Source organism: Astyanax mexicanus, chromosome 24 (genome assembly GCF_023375975.1).
Source record: "Astyanax mexicanus isolate ESR-SI-001 chromosome 24, AstMex3_surface, whole genome shotgun sequence".
NCBI classification, from domain to species: Eukaryota; Metazoa; Chordata; class Actinopteri; order Characiformes; family Acestrorhamphidae; genus Astyanax; species Astyanax mexicanus.
This window is the reverse complement of record NC_064431.1, coordinates 9,039,930-9,061,451: the sequence shown is the minus strand read 5'-3', so window position 1 is coordinate 9,061,451 and position 21,522 is coordinate 9,039,930.

The window sequence follows — 21,522 nt, the reverse complement described above, 5'->3', positions numbered from 1 at the left end:
AAAGTTAATCCAGGTGAGACTTCCAACATTGCAGTTTCCAGCCAACATGAAGACAAACTTCGTAATAAAGACAATGGCAACCTGTTAGATAAACAATACAAACTGTTTAAATTAATACATAAGGAAAGGTAGCCCTAGTTGGCAAGACTAATCAGTTAATAGTGGGGTTAATAGAGTTAATAGTGGGGTACATGCCCATTATGCACATATATGATTTAAGCAACCAACAGGTGGATTGTAGTTTACTCAAGTCTTAGTTATAAAAGTCTTTCATACAAAATTACAACTTTACTTAAATGACATTAAGTTAAATCCATAAGATATTATGAAATAAATATATTAGAATAAGTTCAATAATGTAATTTGCATCTCTCAGACTTAAGCCACCACAGGTCTAGTGCCTCTGCTGGCTAATTGCAGTCTGACATATAACACCGTAATATCCATATGTTTTCATGACAAAACAGCTCCTCCCTTTTTTCCTCCTCTTAACTTCCTTAGTCTTTTCATCTCCAGTGTCATTTTTTACATTCTGACAGTTTCAATGTGCTAATACTGGCTCCCTAACAGAAATCCCCAGGTTTTAAAACATTAAAAACATTTTACAGAAGAAGGACTAAAGTGATTGGCAGCCTTGACTGGAAAAGACCTTCAGCATTACATGGAGGTATTATTGATTGTCTGATCTGCATACTGTGATGTGTTTGCGTACCAAAGTACACGAACACATCTTCCACACCTATAGCACAGTTGAACCTGAGAGGGCGCTGCAGAGGCAGAAATGACCACAAAAGAAGCAATTTTTAAAGTTTTGAAAATGCTTATAATTTTTTTAAGCAGAGCTGGTGTGTTTTGTTGCTTCAAAGAAACACATTATAGCTATTAATGGAAAAAAAAACATATATGGTCTGGGTTTAGTGGTTCTTGAAAGGTTAAATATCCAACTACAGGTTTGACTCCAAATTACATAAATGACTAGAGCAAAGTCAAGAAGTGTTGTTTTTTTCTGTGCTTGTAAATAAAATTCTTAAATTACAGAGATTTAAACAATAAGCAAATTGATGTGGATTCTGTTTAAGTTATCCAAATTAGAAAGATATAAACTAATAAGAAAACCAAAGTCCTCCCCAAGACAAAAAAATAACAGAAATGCCAAAACGTGGAGGAAGAAAAGTTTCACCCAATGATCCAAAACATGCAATCTGATTGGTTAAGCAAGTCATGTCTTGGCCTTGCATGGCTGCTTCTGAAATAGACTCACTTATCTCTATTGAACATTTTGTGTGCCAACTTACTGTGAAATTCATCCAATCTAATGCAGAGGAACTCCATCATTTAGGTAGACAAGGAGGAAAAAATCACTCTCTTCATAACAACGGACGTCATCAGGGGCAAAAGTGGAAGATTTCAGACTGGCCAAGTCAATCACCTGAGCTTAACTCAATTGGGCACGCACTTCACCTTATGAAGAGCAGACTGATGGGAGTAACACCTCAAAACAAACTGCCGCCAAAACAAGCATGATGCAAAAGCCTGGAAAATAATTGTTTGAAAAGAGTGCAACAGCTGGGAAATGCAGTTGTAGTAAAAGCATTCAGTGTACAGCTTGTATAAAAGTGCCCTCAAAATAACTCAACACACAGCCTCACACTCTCTCATACTGGTCACTGGACCAAGCATGTCACCAGACCTAAAGCCTGTTGAGCACCTGTGGGGCATCCTCAAGCAGAAGGTGGAGGAGCACAAGTCCTCCAACCTCCACCATCAGCTCTGTGATGTGGTCATTGAGGAGTGGAAGAGGTTTCCAGTTGCAACCTATAAAGCTCTTTTTTAATGCCCAATACCCAGAGTGTCTAATACCGAGCATGGTGGCCATGATAAGTATTGACATCTTAGGCAGAGTGCTGAAAAGATCCATGAGTCCCATGAAAAGATCTAATTAACTTTAAACAAAATGTAAAGTGTACTTGCTTTTGTGAAATACCATTTCAATACATTCATAACTGTACATTCACATTACAAGTCTATTTAGCTAAGCCTGGTTATGTACAATCACATGCCAAAAGTCATGGGATAACAGTAACCAAATGATCATGAAGTGTTACCTCAGGTAATGGCTTGGAAATGCCCACACCAGTTGTAGCAAACATATGTTGTGAGGTGTTACCTTGTAAGTGAGACTAAACCCTGGCTAGTGTGCTCATGGTTAAGGCCAAGGCCAGGTGAAACGCTTTTCCAACGATATGGAACCGACAATATTCTGGTTTGGGAACCTAATTTTGAACCAGTTCACTACGTTTCCACCAACAAAAGTAGGTTCTGGAACCAGGAATGTTCTTTCACAGCAGGAACCGAGGAATACAAGGGTCTTCAGCGACAGTGACAACATCTGTGGGCGTGTCTGTTTGCACTGTCACTCTGTTGATGACGTATGATGTGACTTTTGAAGATTCTACCAAATCTTGTGGAAACGCAGGCTGGTTCGCTGAGAAAGCACCATGGTTCTTTAAGCCTCAACGGAACTGGTTCAAGAACCAGTGTTCTTTTGGTGTGAAAGCGCTAACAGATCAGTGCAGCGTTCTTTAGCTTCCATGGGACATGGCAAAAGTCCTGGAACACAATATTAGTTCCTGTGTTCCTGTTCCTATGACTTTTTTCAATTCATTGTATTTGCAAATATTACTCAGTACTTAAGTAGATTTTTGACCTCCTGCTTAAATGTATTTATTTTTCATTTCTACTCAAACTTTTCTCTTTGAAAAATACATTTATTCCTGTCATTGTTTCAATGAAGTAAAATTTTGCATTTCTTAATTTAATTAAACACATTCAGAATTAATATTTTCTTGTGTCTTGACTTTTAGAAAGGCACAATTTTGCAGCGTATCAAACTGAATAAAGAAAACAAAAGAAAGCTTCCAGTGAGACAAACAGTTTTTCATTCCTGCAGTTCTAGCAATTGACTTCATTTCAGCTTATCCAGGGCCTTACTCACACATCAGATCATGTTGATTTTACCCGTTCCCTGTTAAATCACAGTCATTTCAAGCTACTGACTCATTTAGATATGGCTTGCACATTATAATTAGTGTCAGTGTTGATGTGTGCTTGTCTCCTGATGGTGCACTGCAGTGGATAAACTAGATTGACATTATATTTGAATGAGCTAAATAGGGATCCACTTATATAATGATTAATAACTGTACAGTTATGCAGGGCTGTAATTGACATGCAACATCAGTGACCATAGTTCACCACTGAATTGACCAGGTAATGCATGCAGTGGAGAACCTGAGTGCACAAAGTTATCCTATGCAATATATTTTATTGTTTTATTCATTTGTTTATTTTTTACAAGAGATCACATGTCTCAGCCCCACCTGGAGAGAATAAGAAGGGTGTGTGCTGAACTGAGAGAAACAGAAAGAAAGTGAACACATTGTTGGATTTAATTGAATTTTTAGGTGTGAATGTAAGGATTAGATATTTAAGTGATTACAATAATTCACTGTAATAATTGATTTGATTAGTTGTTTTTATTTTCAAGATATCTGGTACTATTTAAATGTATCTAAAACGATTTTAATTTCTCAATTTATCTTAGATGTTTTGACTTTAAATAAAAGGTTAATATAAATTTTCCTTCCTTGCATTATTTACATGCATAATTAGTGTGTACCCCCACCATCTCACTATCACTGTGTATTCTGTCCCAAAATGCCACCTTCTCTTGGGTATTTAGCTAATTGGTGGGCAAGACTACACACTGATGGGGAGACAGTGGTAAAGAACATGCCCAATATGTAAATATGTAAAAAACTATTTCAGGAACCAGTATTGAAGATGAATGGGTTAAAAATGAAAAAGCCAATAAATGGCAGGGTAGTTTGGGAGGGGCTCTGGGTGATGTATGGGTTTAGAGGCAGGGCAGAAGGAGGGAGAGCTGATTGGCTGAGCTGCAGCAGCAGCAGTGTGCCTCTGAGAGCGGTGAGACGCAGATTGTTGATCTGTATATGGTGATGTGTTTGCGTACCAAATTACACAAACACATCATTCACACATATAGCACAGTTAAAAGTTAAACAAAGTTTACTAATGCTATTTGAGAAAGAATTATTATTGTGAAATGATACGTTAATAACATACATTTGCACAAATTTCTTACAGAATATTTAGTTATGTGTTATTTTCTCCACAATTTAAATATATTTGTGTAAGCTGTCCAACTGAACATTAAAACATATTAAAAGTGTGATTAAAGAATATATTTAACATCACATTATTTTTAAGAAATGTACATAAACTGTAAAAAAAAGTAAGATATCTTATCTCATTGGCTGTTAAAGTTCTCTTTCTTACAAATAACTAAAGTATAACTAATTTTTCCCATTTTCTCCCCAATTTACACGGCCAATTACTCAACCCACTCATTAGGACTCCCCCTATCACTAGTGATGCCCCAACACACCAGGAGGGTGAAGACGATACATGTGAGGCCAGCCACCGCTTATTTTTGAGCTGTTGCTGATGCAGCATTACCGAGCAGCCAGCACGCTTGGAGGAAAGCGCAGCGGCTCAATTCTGGTACATCAGCTCACAGACGCCCTGTGCTGCAGACATCACCATAGGAGTGATGTGGGGAGAGAGCAGGGCCAATTTAATGTTGGGCCTCTAATGCTGACAGCTTTGATGGCAAAGCTGCATGAGCAGGGGGTGGCTGGACCACTCGGCGCCCTCTAAAGTACACTTTTTAAGGAAAGTTTTAACACATAAAAGGTTCATCAGCACAGTAACACATAGCAATTTCACTAAAGTACAGTTTTATTGAAGTACAGTTTTATTTCAAAGTATACATTTTAAGTATACCACCAGTACAAAATTAGCACAGCCAAATAAAGTATACTTTTTTCAAAGTATACTGAAATACTGATTGAGTAGCTACAAATGTAAGTATAAGGGGAAAAAAAGCATACTTTAATTATTCCACATATAGTTCAAGTACACTATTATTATATTGAAATATATGACTCTTTTCAAAAGGAATATCTACAGTAGAAGTAAACCAAATTCAACTTTGATATGTAGAATGTGTTATTTGTTATAATATGTTCAGTCCTTCATGCTTTAATATGAATTTGAATTGATTTCACACAGACAGTTCCTCATGAGAAAGAGTTAAAGGATGAGTTTCTCATAAATCAGTTAACTGGAGAGTAACAAATGACCAAAATGAGTACATCAAAGGAACGGTTGTCTTTTTATTTTGCAATAAATGAGGTCTTTGGCGGCAGATGAACTATGTTTTGAGGCAACACTTCAGTCAATCGCTGTAACTTGCTGTGACAGTTCCTCTTATCACTCTCCAGAAATGATTAGATTTCTCAGCTTATCAGGATGCGGGAATGAGGCCGTGCCAAGCTTGTTTCCAGGCATACTTTTGAAGTCTAATCATTTCAAAAGCAACAAATGATCCTCACATATAATTGCAAAAAAAGAGCATAATATTTATTTATTTATTTATTTATATATTCATTCATGTCTGCCTGCATGTACAGGGAACTGGAACACTTACTGGTCGCTCAATGCAACTGGGGAATTTACTCGATATTAGAAACCATGTTTCACTCTTTTTATTGATTTCACAAAGATCTTTTCTTCTGTTCTCTACAATTTTCACTCAGATGTTTTGTAAACACAGTGTTCTGTGTCTGAGTGTTCTGATGTCTGATTCTGAACTCTGTTAAATGTTATGAAAGTCTATTGTTTAGGTGTTTATACTGTACATAATGAGCGGTGTGCCCCAGGGATCCATCTTCACGCCCATACCATACAATAATGTATAGTTTATTTAATGTTACTTACATCTCTCAGTCATCATTTAGTTTGATAGAATTTGTAGTGAAGTATTGCACAACCCCAAACCCCCCCAAAATGAAAAAAAAATATATATATGTGTAAGAAGAAAGATGTGTTTCTCACATTTTCTTGCACTTTTATTTGATTGCAGACAGTGTGAACCACTGATATTTCATGTTTAATCTGCTCAGCTTCATTTCATGTGTTAATATACAGTACAAATCAAAAAATTGGACAGATCTGTTCTCATTCAATGAGTTTTCTTTCTTTTTATGATATTTAATATTAAAGATTATATTAAAGCAAAACACATGGACCACATGAGGAATTATTCTGTAAACAAAAAGTGTTAAACAAACCAGAATATGTTTTATACTTTAGATTCTTCATCACATTTATCTTTGAGGACAGATCTGCACACTCTTGGTATTTTAATCTCAGTGTCTTCAGGAGGGAGATTCACCTGGAATAGTTGTCCCAGCATTGTGAAGGAAGGAGTTCCTGGAGGTGCTGAATAATAGTTGCTGCTTTTTCTTCAGGCTGTGAAGCTCCAGCTCATCTCAAATCACCATCTCAGTTCATCAGGTTTAGATCAGGGGATAAATGTGGAGGACAAACACTATTTTTTTTACCGTTTACTATGTAATTCAACATGCGTGCAATAATTCTTTTCATGACTTGAATATTTATCTGCAATGTAGAGATAAGAGATAAAAAAACATTGAATGAGAAGGTGTGTCTAAACGATTGACTGGTACTATACATCCATTATTGCATTTTAAGCCTGTAACACATTGCAAAAAAGTTAAGTAATTAGGTAAAGATGGGTCTTTAAGAGGTAAAGATGTGCAGCGGATTTCCGGTTTGTAACAGATGCATAAGAAAATAATTAAAATGTCTAAAAACTTACATTTTTAGACATTTTATAAACTGTTTTATAAACAGTAGAAATATAAATATAAATATACTGTTTTATAAACAGTAGAAATATTATAAACAGTGTTCCTCATCTTTCTTCAGTTTACCAAATCTTTAAAAAAAAGAAAAAAAGGATAAATGTCACTACTGTATAAAATTGAGAATTGGGGAGGGCAATATGGATCTAAAATAATATCACAGCATTTTTGCCCTAATAAATACTGTAACAAAAATAATGCAATGTAGCAAAAAAATTAAGTAAGTATTTAAAAAGTATTTAAGTAAGCCAGGTTTATTTGTATTGCACCTTTAATACACAGTGGCAAATTCAAAATGCTTTATATAAGAGGGATAAAATACAGAGCCATATTTTAGCCGTCAACCAAGCACCATGCAGCTTGTGCATAAAAACGGGGGTGTACACTTGTTGGGGATGGGACTGTATTGACAATTCACTGACAAGATAGCAATGAACATCTGACTGTTGACATCTGTCTAGGTTGTATTCAGTCAGTGGTGCACCTGTGTTTCCCATTACCAAGATAGCAATACGCCAAAAATGTACCTGACCACACCTTATTTCCAGACCACCTCACCCATCAGTGTGAATATATTCACAATATAAGCACTGTTGCTATTTAAAAGGGGCAGGTGCCATGCCAGAAAATGGTGGGGTGTAAAATAGCAATGAGCATCGTGATGGCCTTGCACAGAGTGTAAGATAGGGACCGAAGACATAAATACAAGCATAATTAAACATACAGCCTATTCTAATATAAACAATATAATCAAATAAAATAGTATATAAACAATGATCTTAAAGCTTTAAAGTAAATAAAAAAAAGTTTGCTTTCTAGACAAAATACCATTACTATCACAATATATATATTTTTTGTCATTTCAAAAATATTAACAATACAATCATGTCTGATACAATATAACTGTAATACATTCAATGTAGGTTACAAATCATATTTTCTGACTGAAAGCCACATCAAAACATACTTTTCACCAGCTAAGAGTTTCATCTCTGGCATTCCGATCTGCTTTCACTTTCTCTTTTTTTTTCAATAAAAATGATTTGATTGCAGACGGCAGGGTTGTGTTTTCAAATCATGGTAATTGATTTATGTAGAGCAGAGCCAGTGTCTGCTTTCTCCTCAAATCCTCATCGCTTATGTTGCCAATGTTCTCTGAGCTTAGGAGCCGCGGCTCATCATGAATATGTAAGTGATGACTCCCTTGAAGACAAGTCTCATAAGTTGTCCTGCTGATCAAAGTAAATTGCTGTGTTTAGCGGTGATCCCCTAGGCATACAACCGCCGGCGCGTTTCCCCGCTCTCTGCGATGGATGAGTTGTTTGCTCATTGGCCTTCTTCCTTTTCGCTTCCCAAAAGATTAGACCTCCACATCATTAACACTTTGCGCAGTGAAGCAGAGTGCACTGAGTACAAGTGATGGATTGAATTCAGTTGATTGAAATTGACACATCATTTCCATAAAAATAATATAGAAAATATATTACATACAGTGCTGGGCAAAAGCCTCAATCAACTAAAAAAAATAACATTGCGTGAAAAAAAAACCCCGATTTATTCAAGTAAATAAAACCCTAATAAAATCCAAATAATATTTGAATAAATTTGAATAACATTTATACAGAACGTACAGAAAGTACTGTTTTAATGCTCGTGAGAAAACTGATGATTCAGCATATTTTGTTAAGCCCAGAATTACTTTTAGTAATTTACATACAAGCTACTATTCAGAAATCCTGATCTACATGTTTTGCACTATTCCTGCTCTGTAGGAAGCCTGGATATGTTTAATTAAAAGCATTTAAGGTAATTTTACTGAAAACTTGAGTTAATTAGACCTAAAAATGTAGTTATTACGCATAAATCACCCATTTATTTAATAGACATTTAAGTTATCTCTATTGCTTTGCACAAGAACTTTTTGAATTTGAATTTGAATCACTCATTGAAAACTAAAAACAGAAAGCACTACAAAATACAGTAAACACAGAGATACAAAGTAGCATCTTGGAAAATGATGCTTGTTCTTACAGCATCCAACACAACAACCAAACATAGTATAAATTTATACAGTCCGTAGGTTTGTCTAACGTAGCCTGGGTGGAATCACTACACACTGATGGTGAGTGTCAGAAACTGGGGAACACACTCAGTATGCAAATAGACTGAGCTAAAAACGAATAGAAAAGAAGAGAATGTATGAGGCTAGAACTTTCCCCACTGCTATATACAGTATATGTTATTGTTGTCGTTTTTTGTCACTTTTAGTAATTCACATCCAAGCTAGTGTTATATACAACAGTCATTTTCAATCAGAAAGCCTTATCTACATTTCTTGGACTATCCCTTCCCTGTAAGCCTGTATATGTTTAATTTTAAGTAATTTAGTGGAAACTTGAGTTAATTAAACTTACTTTTTTTAGCTTATAAACCATGAATCACAGATTTATGTAGTTGATATTTTTGTTATCTCTATTGCTTTGTACAAAAAAAAATCTAAATAAAATGCAGATTAGAGTCTCTCATGGAAAACTAAAGAAAGATAGAAAACCCTATAACATATAGCCAACATAGAGACATAATAGTTAAAAAAAGAATGCTTGCTCTTACAGCCTTCAACACAACAACCAAGCAACAGATCAGAAAACACAAACCATAAGTATACCTAACATAGTCTGGGGGAATCATTACACACTGAGGGTAAGTGTCAGAAATGGTATGCAAATAGATTGTGACAGAAGCCAATGGAAAAGAAGCTGCCAACTCTGTTTGAACTCTTAGCCAACTCTTGAAATCTTAGTTTGAATGTATATGTGCCCACAAATGTTCGTTTGGAAAGTTTTACGTAAAACAGAATTAATGAGTTCAGATAAATGCATAATAAAAGGCTTTGGGCCAAAAAAAAAAAAAAAACACGATAGTTTGCAATAAACTTTCTGTGTTGTGTCAACTTACATTGATCTAAAAAAGTATTTTAAGTATGCAGAATTAGTTTTGCAGTTATAGTGGAAAGCATTTTAAATACTAAAAATACCTGTTGACAGTGAAAGTTGGCTGTAATAATTGCTCAGTAGACCCTAAAGAGTAAAACTGTGCATGATCAGTAGTGCAGAGTGGTTTGTTTGGCCTCAACTAGAGTTTAATTTGTAAATGTTGCAAACTCAAATGATTCAGTTGCACCAACTTTTAACAAGAAACTTCTTAAAGTATTGTTAGTTGAGGCAACTAGTTTGCTGTAGTTTATGATGCAATTCAATATTTCTTTTTTAGCTGACTTAAAATCACCTAAAGGAGAACAAATTTAGTTGTTTAGTGTAGCCAATTATTACTAAAAATGATTTATTAATCTTGTTTATTTGCTCATATAATATATGTTCTCAATCTTCTCTATTGCCCCTATAATGTCAGTTTTGCTGAAGTTGTCTTAATAAAGTCAAATAATGTCAATATTCAACAGTATGATGCACTTTATTCAATACTTTGGTCACACACACACACACACACACACACACACAAAAACAAAAAAGATACTTTGGACCAACCTAAAAAAAAATACTCTGATTTGTTACACCTAAATATATTAGTTTTTATTAAATTATATTTATGATTAAGTAAGAATGTACATTTTTTTTATTTTAAATCATTCAATATATTATTTGACCCAAGTACCAAAAAGTTATTTAAAACAAAGAAAAAATATGATTTATGATAAATGCCTTTTTTTAAATCTGAAAAACCTATTATTTCCTATTACAGCCATGTATAGTTTTACCTTTGAATAAAAAAAATAGTTCTGTTCATTTTTTGTAAAACATTTTGTAATTTCATTTTCATCCAAAATGCATTATTTATTTATATACTTTCTGTAATCATAATTATGAAACCTACAACCTCCCTACCTATAACCTCTTACAGCCTACAAGCCATTATATACATACAGCCTTTAAATAAAACTTTCCTCAGTAGCCAGGAGAAGATACCCTGAGGTATGGGGGGAGGTCACACCCTTTACGTGTAATAGTGGTTACAGTAGCCGATGGGAAGAGGTGAGACTGACTGACAGGAAAACTCCAGGAGGAGTGATCTGATATGATTTTATAACCTCTGGCATGAAATTTAATTATTTGTGTTAATTATTTTTTTTCAGTTGCTTTAATAGGGAATGTATTTGCTTTTGTACAAACTGAGAAAAACACGTTTGAACCAGAAATCATAATATTTCATTAGATCAACATTAAAAATGCACTTTAAATCAATGACATGGTTGTTACACTTTTTTCAGTGCAGCTCGTCCCTCACATACTTAAAACTGGTGCCTCTGGCGCCTCTACTTCTCCAGAGTGACCTCCAACATGTCCAAGTGGGCGGGAGAATACAGATGGATGGGAAAATGAAGTTGTCCAATACAGATAATTAAATTGCCAGAAAATGGCTTTTGTATTTTAGTGTTTAATGGAATATATTTAGTCAGGAAAGTGTGTTGAAACAATAAATGAAAATAAAAATTCATAAATTCATATAACTTTTTATTTTTAGCTTATTTTAGCTAAAGGCCATATAAATTACTTGTGGAGGATGAAAATGAGGTCTGCAGCACACAGGCAGCAGGAACACCCAGTCAGCACTGACCTTACACCAGCATAAACCCAGACTGGAAGGTGGTTTACCCTGGCTAAAAAGGAAAATAATATCACAGAGACGGTGAGGTTACTGACTGGGCACAATATATAAGATAAAACAGACTGCAGACAGAGCGCAGATAGCAGTCTTAGACTCCAGCAGGACTCGTTATAACAGCCTAGCGAAGAAACCAGTGAGCCAGGAGGGATCATACATGTGAGGTTTCTCTGAGACATCAGAACCAAAAACCATGTTCTACTGCTTTTATGTTTTTGGTGAGCTTTTCACTTATTATTTATTTCAGGGCGATTTTTTCAGCTCTTTTTAACGTTTGTGAAGAAGTTTAAAGTCGCACTCATGAGCACTTCATGAGGAACATACTGGGTCGAGCCTCCCTTTGCTCTCAAAGCAGCTTGAATTCTTCATGCCATGGAGTCCACAAGATGTTGGAAACATTCCTTTAATAATCTGCTCCATGTGGAATTGAGGGCATCACACACTGTAAAAAAAGAATTCACAGGGCTCCGAGCGGTCCAGGAGGCTAAGCGCTGCCAGTAGGATCAGTACATCGCTGGTTCGATTGCTCGTTCATGTAGCTTGCCATCAGCTACCGGAGCCCTGAGAGAGAGCACAATTGACCTTGCTCTCTCTGGGTGAGTAGATGGCACTCTTTTCTCACATTAATCCAAAGGGTGATGTGGATCAACACGGTGTCTGTGAGCTGATGTATCAGAACTGAGGGCGTTGTGATGCTACTCAGTAATGCTGCATCAGCAGCAGTTTGAAAAGAGGCATGTGCTAGTCTTTACACTCCTGGTGTGTTGGGGCATTACTAGTGATAGAAAGAGTGGGTTGGGTAATTGGCTGTGTATATTGGGGAGACAATTGGAAAAAAAAAAGTTAAAACAAGATGCATGTGGTTATTTAATAGAACACCAGTTAACTTTAGCCAAAATAATTGAAAAGCCACTGGAAAAGGTGGATGGGGGAGATATGTTTTTAAAGCTCCCTTTTTACACCACTGACTGTGAGCACTAGGAACTCTGAATGAAGGTGATTTGCTCTTACAGCCTACAACACTGAGGACTTGCAATCATCACATATAACATAACACTGCACGACCAGGACAAGGTAACTTTGGGCAACAGAAAACACAAAGAAGGTAAGTAAGGGAGAGGCCACACCCAATATGCAAATATATGGTGCCAGTAGCCTATGGGAAAGCTGTATGAACCAACACTGTGGAAAGAACACACAAGTTATCATGTCCATGTGGAGCCTGTTTAAGAAGCCCTGAGAATATTTTCACATTGTGTCTGGCTGAAATATGCTGAGTTTCTCATCTATCTAGGTGCATTATATATTTTTTTAATTTACTTTTTTTGTCAATGAGTGTACTAATTGATGTTTTAACATATTGTATTATTATTATTATTATTATTATTATTATTATTATTATTATTATTAGTAGTAGTAGTAGTAGTATTAATAATAATAACATTATTAAAACGTTATTCACTATTGCACTATCAATCAGTTTGCCTACTTTTCTTTCACTTTTTGTTGATATACTATATTTTATTCATGGGAAAATGATAAACATATTGAAGTCAAGCACATGTTTAATTCATCACTATTCATCTCTTCCTTTTTTTTCAGTAACTGCAGAACCCCCATGGTTCTTGGAGCTTATTTTCTTGACCCACATTTGACCATGGAAGAACTAATTTAAGGTCATTTTCTAGCAATTTCCCTTGCAGAAATCAATGGCTTCTATACGGAACAGTGCCTTATCCTATAATAGCTGGACTGGATCAAAGAGTGATTAGAAAGTTCTGAATTCATGCCCACACCCACACACACTGTGCTGAGTAATCATAATGACCTGTGTGATAACCTAGGTTAAGTGCTTTTGATGAAGCCTGACCACTCCAGAGTTTACAGTTTGAGTTTGAGTTTTTTTCTGCGCTTTCAGTAGAACTCTGGCTACGGTCCTTTAAGGTCAGTCAGGGGACGGGGTCGTCGAGCACGGCCCATGCATTATGATGAAAGGCGAGAAGGAAAAGAGCAAAAGAGCTCATGGCCCCCTACACCCACTCCGCTCCGACCCTAACTGCAGCCCATTGTAAATTCTCTCTGAATTCTTTCTCCCTGTTTTTGTTCATTCGGTGCCAAGAAAGATTTGGCTGCGTGTGAACGGGGTGCGGTTGAGGTCTGGAGGGAGCGTTCATGTGAAAGATAGAACAGTGGTAGCTCGATAATGATCATAATGATGATAATGATGATGCTGATGATGATTTATGAGATGTGAGGAAAATCACCATTTGACTGGAAAATGCCAGGAGTGCATTTTATGCCGTTCATATTTATGGATTTGTTCTAGCAGAAGCCATTAGATATTCACTGCCAAATGAAATAACAGAACTGCTGTGTTTATATACTGGCATTGAAAAAGAACATCGTTCTGTGCCACACAGCAGATCTGGTGTGATCAGTGATGGTGCATAAATGACCAACAGTGGCATGCACTCACATAAACAGTGCCATGGTAATAGATTTATTGCTGGAACAGCGGATTTACTGCCCGTCTGTAGGGAATTGTTTGTTGCCACTATTGTATCTGAAAAATCGTGTGAAGGTTCTATGCTTCCTAGATTACTGTCTCCAAAACTTGACTCACCTACAGTATATTTTACATCTACCAAAGTCACAGTAAACTTTTGCGCACATCCCCTCATGCTGCAGTCACACAGCATGCTCTAACCAATTCCTTTATTTTTTACAGTAAAATCATAGTCTGTAACTATGTAAAACAAAGTCTTTTGTACAACTGTAGAACGCAATGCATCTTGGGATATCCTATAAAACAGCCAGTCACCTGTACAGAATATACAACTGTAACATTTGTAGGAAAAACAGGTGTTTATATTGAAAACATTTCGCAGGAATTTACTGCTTTGTTGTGAGACGAGAAACAGGCTACAAACATCCTTAGTTTGCATTTGCATAATGGGTCTGTTGTCTTACCACGCTTAACTCACCATCAGTGTGGACTCTTGCCTACCAGGGCTACCTTCCTGTTGGGTGTTCAGTTGCATTTTGTATAGTGGTTGTTTGTCTGGACATAGTGTTCTAGGTCTTAAGAGCAAGCTGCTGTTTACTTTATTGCTTCGTTTTATGCTTTGTCAGTTACGTTACAGTCAAAGTTTTTATAGCGTGGTTAACCATTATTTTACAGTATTGTGTCAATAGTAATTTTGCAGCACTTTGTCGGCAACTGAACATTCAAAGTACCATATTTATAATATTTTAATGTATTATTTATGCCAAAACCTACTTTAAAAACCATGTAATACTCTGTAATCCATTTACAGTACACTACTGTTCTTAGTATTCAGTAATTTGCTGTAATCTTTCTCCACAGTGAATTACTGTAATGTTACAATCATTTACTGGCAACTTTATTTGCCGTTATCTTACTGTAAAATTTACACAATACTTTTAACAGTGCAGTAAAAGTGTGGCCCATATCTGATTTCCTCACCATATCCAATGTTTATATTTACACTAGCTTTTTAATATATATCCTGAATAAGTCTGAACTGTATGTGCTGTGTAACTGAAACACAGTGCAGAGCAGTGCTTCCCATGAAGTTTTGGTTTCATCTCAGCCAGAACCACAGGAGCTATCAAGGAGTTCCTGAGGTTGACAGAGCTGTGCTCATCACTGACGATACATTTCACCTTTTTACTAGATCACTGTAAAAAGGTCCTCTAGCAGGCGCTATAGATCCTTGCGCACATTCATCAGTTACCAGCCTCAGAAACCACAAGTTAACAGCTCCACAGATAAGAGCACCTAAATGCTTCACAGAGTATTTTGGTTTGTTTAACACTTTTAAGTTACTACATGATTCCTTATGTGTTCCTTCATAGTCTGGATGATTTCAGTATTAATTTACATAAAAAAATAATAATAACAACGAATGAGAAGGTGTGGCCAAACTTTTGACTGGTACTATATATTTGGCAACTGAAATGATTGAACCTAAAAGGACCTAAAAAATAAAAAACAAGTGACAAGGCCAAATAAGACTTAATAATTTTTACTGAACAATACTGTGCTTTGTTGGAATATGAGCTGTAATGTTAAAAATGTCATTCACCATCAGTGTGTAGTCATTCCCCACAGGCTGCTTCTCTTGGGACTCGTATACGTGTTATGTAGTAAGTGCTTGTTCTCAGGGTTGAATGTTATAAGAGCAAGTTACTGTGTTTTGAGTTGCTGAGTGTATAAAGACTATATGCTGTTTGGATCCAGCTGATCATGTCTGCATTACTGAAATACTTATATGACTGGCAGTACTGACAGATAAGTAATAGTCATGAATTCTCATGACAACACAAAATGTAGTGTTGTGCTCATTATATGTGTATGACTTACTTAAACAGATTTTTCTATGCATTTTTTGTGTGTTAATGTAAACATAACTGTTGATGGTGACAGTTATTAAGTTCATGCTATTAAAAAATGCTTTCTGCTATAACTGAAAAACTAATTCATAATACTTGGATCAATGTATTTCTACAAGAAGTTGACACAACTCAGATTTTTTTTTTTAGGGTTTATATTTTAGAGTGCAGCATGCATTCACCAGTGTTGTGTCCAGACTCAACCAATCCCATCTCGTTTCTATGCTCGTCATCCTTGGAATTCTAAATTGTTTTCAGCTGCTGTTCATTATTAGATGTATATAATCCGGTTTGTTCCGTGTGTTAAAGCGATATTCTGAGCGTTTGCAGTCTGTTTGGATTTTCCACATTTTTTTCATAGCTAGACTGTTTTTTTGCCTTCTGCTCTGTTTATAGCGTTTTTTTCTGGCTTGTTGAACTCTTGCTTTTTGGCTCGTGATTTGGCTCTCATGTTTTGTCTTGTTATCTCTCTGGTTTTGACCCACGCTTATGTTACGACTACGCTCTCTGTTCATTCAGAGAGTCTGATTCACTCTGTAGCATTATATCGTTTTGGAAATGCTTTGTCTTTGATTATATGCAATTTGGTGAAAAATAAAACATCACAATTAGTGAAGACTTGTGAAAAACTGTTCAGTATTCTGTAATTGATTTGAATAGAAGTCTTTGGTTTATCCCTGCTGTCAATCCAGGTCCTAGAGTTTCTGAACCATCGCAGATCCTGTCATGTGCAGCCGGACGAAATCAACCAGTTGACAGTGGAGAGGCTGGAGGTAAAATTTGAGAAAAGGTGCAAGCTGGTGATTGGTCAAGGTGAAGGTGACACAAAAAAAATATATAAAAAACATTAATAAGCATTGAAGTACATGCTGGCCTGTTTGACATCCCCAGTGGGTTAATATTTTGTAGGTTTTCTTCCTTCTGCCAAACCTGGTCTGACCTTTTAAAGCCAGGCGGACACTGTGCGATTTTAGCCCGATTTTAAGCCCGATCTGGTCGGATGCGACTGAATTTCATGATCGGGCCGAATTTTAGCTTGATCGTGCGTCGTTTGTCGTGCAGTGTGAGAGGGGAAGCGATGTCCGATTAATTGCCCATACGAGCTGCGAATGAGCAGTCAAACGCGACCAGGGATTTCTGACATGCCAGAAATTTTGGTCGCTTGTCTCACAGTGTGAGCTGTTTTGGGCCACGACCTGTTTTCCCAAAAATCTGCACAGTAACTATAAATTATTATTAGTCATATTTATTTCTGTCAGTTATAAGGATTTATATTTATGTTCGGTACACAGACTTATAGCTTAATATAGCAGACACAGGCATTCAGAAAATAACTTTGACAAACATAAATTTATTTTATTTCACTTTGCTATTACATCTGAAAAATTAAGCACATTGTCAGCGTCTGGTGCTGCCCGTCAATTATATAAAACTTAAAACATGCACAGAAATATAAAGCTATATTTTATAATTCGTTCCTTTTTGCCAGGGCAAATTTATTAAAATTATAAATATAATAATTTATTAATTAAAATCTCGTCCAGTGCTCCAGAATATTAGCCACGCAAAGCCAGCTTAGCGCAGCGCGTGGCATTGCGCGCGGCATTGCGCGCAGAATAACCTCTTTCTTCTAAAATAAACGTTTTAATAAATAAGGTCGGAGAAGTGTAGTAAAATTAGTGCTATTAAACTTACTAAAGCTAATAAATGTACTGATAATTAATGAAGATAAATCGGACAAAATGCGCTGCGCCTCTCTCTCGTTCTCTTTCGCAGCGTGGAGCTGAATTCAGCGCGAGGCTACAGATAATATAAAACTCAGTTCAGTTGAATAAAAATAAGTAAGGGCCTGTAAGTACAAGCAAAGGACTTGTAAATATTGACTTGTAATATTGTAAATATTGTCAAATATAAAGAAGAGTTTGAGGTTTTGGTGAGCTGCTTTCATGATTTGAAACTGAAACTAACTGAAACTTTGATTATTCTGCAGAAAGCCTGGGTTATTTTAAACGAATTTTTAATGAGTTTATATTTTATATTTTTTATTTATTCATTTTAATTATTTTTCTTCTTTTATTAATCAAATCATTAAATATATATCTTCATAAGATATAAATTTTTTACCTTTTGTCAATTTTTATGATCTTTTTAAAAGGTCCTATTTTTCCTTTTTTACGTACATATTTTATTCGTCTATAATAAATGTCAGTTTTTATTTCTATGTTTTATAGTTTTTTTAATCCCTTTTAAACTGTTAATGCTCAGCGGCACTGTAAATGAGGGTCCCTATCCAGTGTGAATAATCGATTGCTTGTTTAATATTCAGTGTTGCAAAACCAGTTTTTACATAAACAATAAACAGAATAAAAAATAAAATTATTTTATTTTATTTAAGCTGCTGGTGTTTCTTTCGCAGTCTGACGCGCAGTCATTTTTCTATGCGCTCTCGTTCTGTAAAACGGACAACCCGTAGAGTCCACGTCGCCTCAGCCACCTGCGAGTCCATGTACGTCTCTTCCGTGGACTTTCAGCGCACAACAGGGCACAAATAAGCAAAGCTAAGCGCTTTCTTTTGCAAGGCGACATGTTGTGTTGAAGCGAGAGTTTGTACGCAAAGAAAGCTCCGCCTACGGGCTGCGTTTAGACGTGCAGTGTAAGCTCCCCCGTCGCAGCAGGTCAGTCGGACCGTACAGTGTGTGCAGATGAATCGCAGGCGTTGTTCATACACTACAAACGATTCAAACGTGCAGTGTGAGCTCTCCAGAACGCATCCGATTACAAAAATCGCACAGTGTCCGCCTGGCTTAAGGCATGAATTAGGATTGGTTCTTGTCAGTCAAATGTTTGTCCATTTTTTCATGCCTTCAACACATCATATTCCAGAGCTAACTGTTCACTTGCTGCTTTATATCTATACTCCACCCATCACCCCTCCCCCACCAGTACAATAGAAACAAGATAATTAGTTTTATTCACATCACATGTCAGTGATTTTGCTGATAAAGGTTAAATATACTGTACCATATGCAAATTGAGAAATGTGTTAGTTAAAACAACAATTTTTGATTAAAAAAAAAAAAAAAACTCAATATACAGGTAAAAATAAAATCATTTTTGTGTTCCCTATGATAAATAAGATTCTATCATCACTGGGCAAATTAGTTGTCTCTTGTTTCGTCTCCTAGTTAATTCATCTTTTTGCGAAATTGTGAAATTGGTATCTAAAATCATTTCCCTTCTGAAACAACCCGCACTTCCATCATGGGCTGCTAAAAAAGAATAATACTATAATTCACAAAACACACCAAAAAGCCTTTATTATAGTAGCTCAAATTGTACAAATCATTCTAATGTTCCTGTTTCCAGTGAAGTCCTCATAAATAGTGTAAACACAGGCTGTGTAACACTGCGAGACATTTCTGTAAGCCTGAAATATATATTTATTCCACCTTCTTTTTGTTTGCTGAAGCTTTATTTCGACTGATATTTCATATTTCTCACTAAAATACGAAGCCCAAGGGCAGAGTGGGTTTCATTTTGTTTAGGTTTCTCTGTGTTTAAACTTCAATTTTACTAAAATTCTCTTTTTTCTTGTGTACATTTCAAGATATTGGTATACTTTTCTCTCATCCCCGAGTTGCTGCTTTCACAAGCTTCAGTTATCATTGTGGAGCCTTCAGCCCAATGACAATTTCACACTCATTTCACCTTAATTGAAGGAATGCAAGGACAAATATTGGACATCAGAAACTCGGGGCAATTTAGCGACAAATTTTTGAAAGGCTGTCAGTTTTAGTTTAGGAGCTGCAGTCTGCATTCTTATTCCTCTCTAGAATGTTTTGTGCTTGTTGAATAGGCAGCTAGCTGTGTAGCTCTAAAGAATTTTTAGACTGTTAAAAGAAAAAATGCACAGTGTTCGCTGTTAACAGCAATATTACAACTTTCTCAACTAACATTAGTGAACTTTACTTACTGTATATCATAATATCATATTAATTTAACTTGTGTAATTTTAATAAAGTTGTATGAAATTAGTACGAAAGATTTCTAAACTCGAAACTACAGAAACTACACCTTTTCAAGTTCTTCAGTGAGCATGTGCAGAGTCGCACTTCAAATTCAGGTAAATAATTTAGTAAATAATTTAACTTAAATATAAATTCACACTCTGTAACTCACACTCAAGCCAAGTATATTTTAGTCACTGCATTTTAGTAGATTTTACTTAAATAATGTAGCACCATATTATTACCCCAAAAATCTTCCCTGTTGCTTCCTGGCATAATTTATTTGCATAATTTGTGTGGCCCCTACATTTAACTCACCATCAGTGTGTAGTCTTTCCCACCAGGCCTACCTTACCCTTGGTAGTCAAAGACTATATTTTATGTTTTCTCTTTGGCCATAATCTTGTAGACCTGCTTACATTTTTTGTAAGCATTTCCTTACCTTTAAAAACACTTTTATTGTAGTAATTTCTTCTTTTGTACTTTGGTATGCAGACACAGTTCTATAATATGTATATCGTTAATCATGCAATTCGCCATGTTGTCCATATGAGTATGTTTGCAGCCGCTCGCGCTATTGCATTGTTGTATTTTGCACGAATGCTAATCCAGCAAGCTACCTCTCGAGCCATCCGCTATCCATCTCAGTTGCTTTCAGTCTCTCTCTCTCTCACACACACACACACACACACATACACAGCCACATTATTAATTAATTGATAGTCATTTTATAATCACATCATAGACCTCTGAACTGTATTTAAATTGAATCAGAAGGTGCCTAGGGATACCATCCCCTCATTTAAACTATATTAAAATAAGATAAAGCCACATGACATACATTTACATGAGATCTTTGAGTTGAACCAGTTTATAATAAATGAGTTTAGTCTGTTGCCATTGGAAGCGTCTTTCCATTGGGTACTGGCACAACAATTTGCATACTGGCTGTGCCAATGGGTTTCTGACACTGACCTTCAGTGTGTAGTCATTCCCACCAGGCTACCTGGCATTAATGTGTAGCTCATTTATTCGGTTTAACTATCTGCGTTAGATGTGAAAGGTTGTTAATATTTTATTGGCTGTGTGCTTTATGGATCATTTTATAGCAAGTTTCTACAGGGGTTGGACAATAGAAGTGAAACACCTGGTTTTAGACCACAATAATTTATTCTCTTGTCGAACAGGAGAGTTGAGATGCACATTGAATTCTGACGTGATTTGGGCAGACGTGGTTTTATGTTTTTTGGATACAATCCAGGTTAGCACCCGAACATCCCTTTCAGACAGATTCCTCTTACAGCGTCCACAGTTAATCCTGTTGGATGTGGTTGGTCCTTCTTGGTGGTATGCTGACATTACCCTGGATACCGTGGCTCTTGATGCATCACAAAGACTTGCTGTCTTGGTCACAGATGTGCCAGCAAGACGTGCACCAAAATTTTGTCCTCTTTTGAACTCTGGTATGTCACCCATAACGTTGTGTTCATTGCAATATTTAGAGCAGAACTGTGCTCTTACCCTGATAATTGAACCTTCACACTCTGCTCTTACTGGTGCAATGTGCAATTAATGAAGATTGTTCACCAGGCTGCTCCAATTTAGCCATG